Source organism: Myotis brandtii, unplaced genomic scaffold (assembly GCF_000412655.1).
Source record: "Myotis brandtii unplaced genomic scaffold, ASM41265v1 scaffold616, whole genome shotgun sequence".
In the NCBI taxonomy this organism is placed as follows: Eukaryota; Metazoa; Chordata; class Mammalia; order Chiroptera; family Vespertilionidae; genus Myotis; species Myotis brandtii.
In genome coordinates, this window is record NW_005370346.1 from 671,937 (window position 1) to 677,741 (window position 5,805).

The 5,805-nt window shown below is 44.5% G+C and overlaps 1 protein-coding gene across 1 annotated transcript in view; it reads left to right on the plus strand.

Annotated features, from left to right (window-relative positions):
* The first annotated feature begins 925 nt into the window (after positions 1-925).
* The window catches only part of LOC102243593 (zinc finger protein 30 homolog), a 48,631-nt gene continuing 43,751 nt past the window's right edge, over positions 926-5,805 (plus strand). Inside the window, exon 1 of the mRNA XM_005879931.2 lies at positions 926-1,385. The gene's annotated coding sequence lies outside the window, so the exon portion shown is untranslated. The remainder of the gene's footprint in view (positions 1,386-5,805) is intronic.

Consider the following 5,805-nt stretch of genomic DNA (forward strand, 5'->3'; position numbering starts at 1 on the left):
TCATCTGTATATTATATGGGGTGCATTTTCTGCCTCCAAATGACATTACTAGGATATAATCCTTTATTCACAGAAAGAAATTAAATACTAATATAAATTAAATAGAATCTTGTAGTCTGGACAAAATACTTAATATTAAAACTGTTTTAAGTTTAACTGATGTCTTTTAAAATTATTACCATAAAAGTGTGTTTTCCTTCCTCAGGTTTACAAAATTTATGTTATAATATTTTGGTTATTTTTTTTTTACAACCTTCCCAAAGTTTAAATTTCAAGAGACTTTTTTATTTTTATTTTTTAAAAATATTTTTTTATTGATTTCAGAGAGGAATGGAGAGGGAGAGAGATAGAAACATCAATGATGAGAGAGAATCATTGATCAGCTACCTCCTGCATGCCCCATACCAGGATCAAGCCTGCAACTGGGGCATGTGTCCTGACCGGTAATGAACTGGTTCATAGGTGGATGCTAAACCACTGAGCCACGCTGGCCTGGCTTTAAGAGACTTTTTAAACCAAGAAATGACTGGGCTGTAGCTGGTTTGGCTCAGTGGATAGAGTGTCGGCCTAGGGATTGGAGGGTCCTGGTTTGATTCTGGTCAAGGGCACATGCCTGGGGTTGTGGGCTCGACCCCCAGTGGGGGGCATGCAGGAAGCAGCCAATTAATGATTCTCTCTCATCATTGATGTTTCTATCTCTCCCTCTTCCTTCCTTTCTGAAATCAATCAATCTATATATCTATATCTATACCTATATCTACATATATATAATTTTAAAAAACCAGTCAGTAATGAAGAATACAATATCCAAAATGAAGACTGCATTACTAGTCAACAGTAGATTAAATAAAGCACCCCTCCCCCGCCACCCCCAAAGCGCCTGCGCACTCTGGACAGGGAAAAAAAAAAAAGGCAGCTCCCAGGAGCCTCAGTGCTTGGGTCTTGGGGCCTGGCCATACTCGCTGCCTTCGCAGGGTCGCAGAGTCTAGAAACCAGGAGAAAAACTGGAATATACAGCTTTTCTGATTTTTGACTCAGTTCCAACAGGAGAGCACGCTTGGATTATCCTCGTTAGCGCCGGTCCCTCACGGGGTCATTTTTACAGGCAGGTATAAAAGGAACTGCACACCCCAGCCCTTCCGGCCCCCGGCTTCTCTGCTAGGTCTGCCCCGCCTGGACCGCCCCATTCGCCCCGCGGAGCCGTCCCGGAGGAGCTGGGAGACTTGCCCCTGTGCACTCGGGACCGAGGCAGGCACCCTCCGAAATCCTGCGACGTGGACTTGAGGGCCGGGCGCTCCTCGGAACCAGGCGAGGCGCGAGTGCGGTAGCAGCTTTTCTGAAGAAAACCAGCGCCGGACTGATAAGTCTCAGCGGCCGAAATGGGGGTGGGTCCTGGAGCCTCAGGCCACCGTGCGCTTCCTCCGGAGCGAGGATCTGCAGTCCTGAGATCCAGAGGGCGGGAGAGCTCCGCGGCGCCGAGGGCGGTGGCGGGGTTTGTGAGGAAGCCTGCTCCGCTGGCAGCGCGAGTGAGGCCCTGCGCACCTCCATAAATCCTCAGCCACCTAGGCCGGGGTGTAGGAAAAGGCTGGAGAGGGCTGGTGGAACCCCATAGTGAAGGGCGGGGCGAGGGGTCGGGGTGGGGAGGAGGGCAGTTGTGTCTGAGTCTACTGAGAGCTGCGCACTCCCGCGCGGGTAACCGGGCCTTCTCCCACCTCCCTCTCGTTTTCATTTGTGCCTGCAGGTACGATGGTCTAGGCCAGTGATGGTGAACCTTTTGAGCTCAGCGTGTCAGCATTTTGAAAAACCCTAACTTAACTCTGGTGCCGTGTCACATATAGAAAGTTTTTGATATTTGCAACCATAGTAAAACAAAGATTTACATTTTTGATATTTATTTTATATATTTAAATGCCATTTAATAAAGAAAAAATCAACTGAAAAAATGAGTTCGCGTGTCACCTCTGACACGCGTGTCATAGGTTCGCCATCACTGGTCTAGGCCTAGGCCCTAGGGCGCTAGTGGTGGGCAAACTCATTAGTCAACAGAGCCAAATATCAACAGTACAAAGATTGAAATTTTTTTTGAGAGCCAAATTTTTTTAACTTAAACTATATAGGTAGGTACATTGTTATTAACTTAATTAGGGTACTCCTAAGGCTTAGGAAGAGCCACACTCAAGGGGCCAAAGAGCCGCATGTGGCTCAAGAGCCGCAGTTTGCTGACCACAGGTAGGGGACATAGAGGTTGGGTTTTGACCGAGTCAAGAAAATCCTGGGGTGTGAGCCTGGTTGCCTCCCCAGCCCTGCTGGTCTCCAGAAAAGGCCTTTTGAAGTGAAAGAGTCGCTGCTGCGCCTCTAAAAGTTAGGTTCTGTCTGATTATGTGCTGCTTCATTGTTTCCGTGAAATGCATTGATTTTCAGGACGCAAGGCTTTTTTATTTCCTTCCCTTGAAATATCTTGCTTAAGAATATTCTTTTTAATATGGGCCCTAAAATTTCTCTACTTAGTCACTGGTAGGGACCTAATTAATGGATTCCCTTTTCTAGTGTCCACTTACTGCCTTTCTATATTTAGTTAACCGTGCACTGTATATTCAGTTGCTCTAAGTAATATTTTTCTAAGGACTCTGTTGACAGAAATACCCATTCTGGGTGTTAATGTTCATCCTTTGTTTTCAACTGTGATTTGTTAAAGAGTAGTTGTCCCAAGTAGATCCTGGGAAAGGATCTGGGGTAAACGTTTATCTAATGCGTTCCTTGAGATAAACTTTAACCTTGCAGGTGTGGGACATTCAAGCAGTTGCTAGCGAAGAGGCTACTCTATGCAAGCAGGACCAAGGGCAGGCCTAGGACCGAAAACACCAGAAGCTTTAATTTTAATTTTAAGCATATGCAAAATAATTCAATTAACTGCCAGAGGAATTACACCACAAGAAACATACGCAGTTGCAAATCACACAGCACTTTATTACACAATTCCTGATGCTGCGGGTGCAGGCTTAAAGGGGGACCCCGGTGGTGCTGTCCTCTGGGATCCCGTCCAGATGCAGAGGGCTGGTGTTCCTCACCTGAGAGCTCGGTTGCATCTCAATCGGGAGGTACTGGGCCTTCTTCTGTAGTCTGGCAGGAAGAGGAGCGTGGAGTGGCGCTTGCTGGACTGACAAGAGGACGTGCCTTTGTGGCTGTCTCGACAGGTGAGCACCGGGCTGGTCAGGATTCCTATTTTTAAAGCTTGTCCCGCACCCGCAGTAGTTCAGGTAGCTATCAATGAATTACATCAATGCACATATGTTAATCTCAAACAGGGCGAGGGGCTACATGTGGTTATCTAGGGAGAGTACAGCACTCACTCAAATGGTTATCTTGACAAGTAACTCTGAGTCAGTTACTGAAGTTCAAATCCTTATCTATGAGGGACACACGCTTCAGGGCAGTGGGGAATGTGTCCTTAATATCACACTAAGTTTCAAGGAAAACATTTTAAAACCTTCTTAACATTTTTCAGGCATTTTTAAAGCATTTTTAAACATTTCTATATATTACTACAACAGTAGTTTAGGATTTAGATATCTTTAATCATTCTAGAGTGGGGATTTTTTCCCTTCAAGGGAATTCATAAAGTGGAATTTTTTTTATACCAGCAGGATATGGCTAGAAGTTTGATAGCATGAGTTTTGTTAGGTCGGAGAGAGCTCAGGATCGGATACATGCAGACGTGTGATGAGATAATGGACCCTCCCTGGAATTTCTAACAGATCAGTGTGCCAGACACAGATACCGGCTTCTCCCTGATGACCCCCACATAGATACTGACTCCTTCCTGAATACCCTGCCAACCCCCTGTGGCGGAAACTTCCTCAGCTGAATACCTCAGCTCATGTCCCCGCCCCTCACCCAACTGCCGTATAAAAAAAGCGCCCCCCTCCCTGTTGTCGCAAATCCACGGGCCCTGTCTTTGGGGTTCGTGGGTCGCCCGGGGACGCAGAATAAAACCTTTCCTTTCTTCCTTTTCTGATCGACTCTTTATTTCCTATGCCGCCTCCTGAGCCACCTAACCTAACAAGTTTGTTTTGTTTTGTTGATGTAAAAAACATCCAGACCTGTAGAGAATTTTATGAGTTTATTTGAGCCCAAACTGCCAACCTGTTCTGGGAGTTTGGGCTCAAAAGATCCCAAATGCTCCAGAGAGTATAGGTTTTGCAGCTCAAATTCTGGGTGAAATCACACAGGAAGTTTCCTGTATTTATACTATCTTACCCTCTTTGTCTCCCCAATATGGGTTTTTTCCGGTTCCCTTTGCAAGTTCTTAAAGGGCCCTATGTGCTGGCGCTTTGAGACCTTGACCAAAGGCTTGGCCTGATGCCAGCACCGATAACTTCATCTGGGTAAGGTTTAATGGCCTCTCTGAAATGGGAGTAATCTTATTTTCCTTATTATTTAAGCCAGCAAGCTTTTACAGAAGCCAGAAATAGCAGGGTTAAAATTTCAAACAGCAGTTTTTATATAAGATGGATGCTTCATTCCTTTTGTTAAGTTGTATGAGTTCCTTATATATTTTGGATATTAACCCTTTATCAAATGTATCATTGCTAAGTATGTTCTCCCATACAGCAGTTTCACGGTATGCACTGCCCAGGCACCCTTTTTGTTTTGTTGCTGGTTTCTTTTGCTGTGCAGAAGCTTTTAATTTTGATGTAGTTCCATTTGTTTATTTTCTCCTTAGTTTCCTTTGCCCTAGGGGCTGAATCCATAAACATATTGCTACAAGAGATATCTGACATTTTGCTGCCTGTGTTTTCTTTCAAGATTTTTATGGTTTCCTGACTTAGAGTTAAGCCTTTTATCCATTTTCAGTTTATTCTTGTATATGGTGTAAGTTGGTGGTCTAGTTTAATTTTTTGCATGTATCTGTCCAATTTTCCCAACACTATTTATTGAAGAGACTGTCTAGACTCCATTGTATGCTCTTGCCTGCTTTGTCAAGTAGTAATTTAGTGTAATGGCTTGTGTCGATTTCTGGGTTCTCTGTTCTGTTCCATTGATCTATGTGCCTGTTCTTGTACCAGTGCCAGGTTTTGTTTTTTGTTTTGTTTTGTTTTAATTTAAATTGTTTATTGTTTAAAGTATTACATATGTCTCCTTTTCCCCCCATTGACCTCTCCACAGCTGCTCCCACTCCCCACCCCCGCACATGCCCTCGCCCCTCTACTGTCTGTGTCCACTGGTTATGCTTATATGCATGCATACAAGTCCTTTGGTTGATCTCTTACCTCCTCCCTCCCCTGCCTTCCCTCTGAAGTTTGATGGTCTGTTTGATGCTTCTGTGTCTCTGAATCTATTTTTGTTATCAGTTTATGTTTTTCATTATATTCCACAAATGAGTGAGATCATGTGATACTGATCTTTCTCTGACTGGCTTATTTCGCTTAGCATAATGCTCTCCAGGTCCATGCATGCTGAAGCAAATGTTAAGAGTTCCTTCTTTGCCCTAACCCAGCCGTGGGCAAACTACGGCCCGCAGGCCGGATCTGGCCCGTCTGAAATGAATAAAACTAAAAAAAAAAAAGACCGTACCCTTTTATGTAATGATGTTTACTTTGAATTTATATTAGTTCACACAAACACTCCATCCATGCTTTTGTTCCGGCCCTCCGGGCCAGTTTAAGAACCCATCGTGGCCCTCGAGTCAAAAAGTTTGCCCACCCCTATAACCTGACTAACTCAGGGAAAGCCTGTGTGGTGGCCTTGCAAACTCAAAGACCTAAAGTAACCACAAAGGATGGTCTGAAATGAAAACTTTTTAAA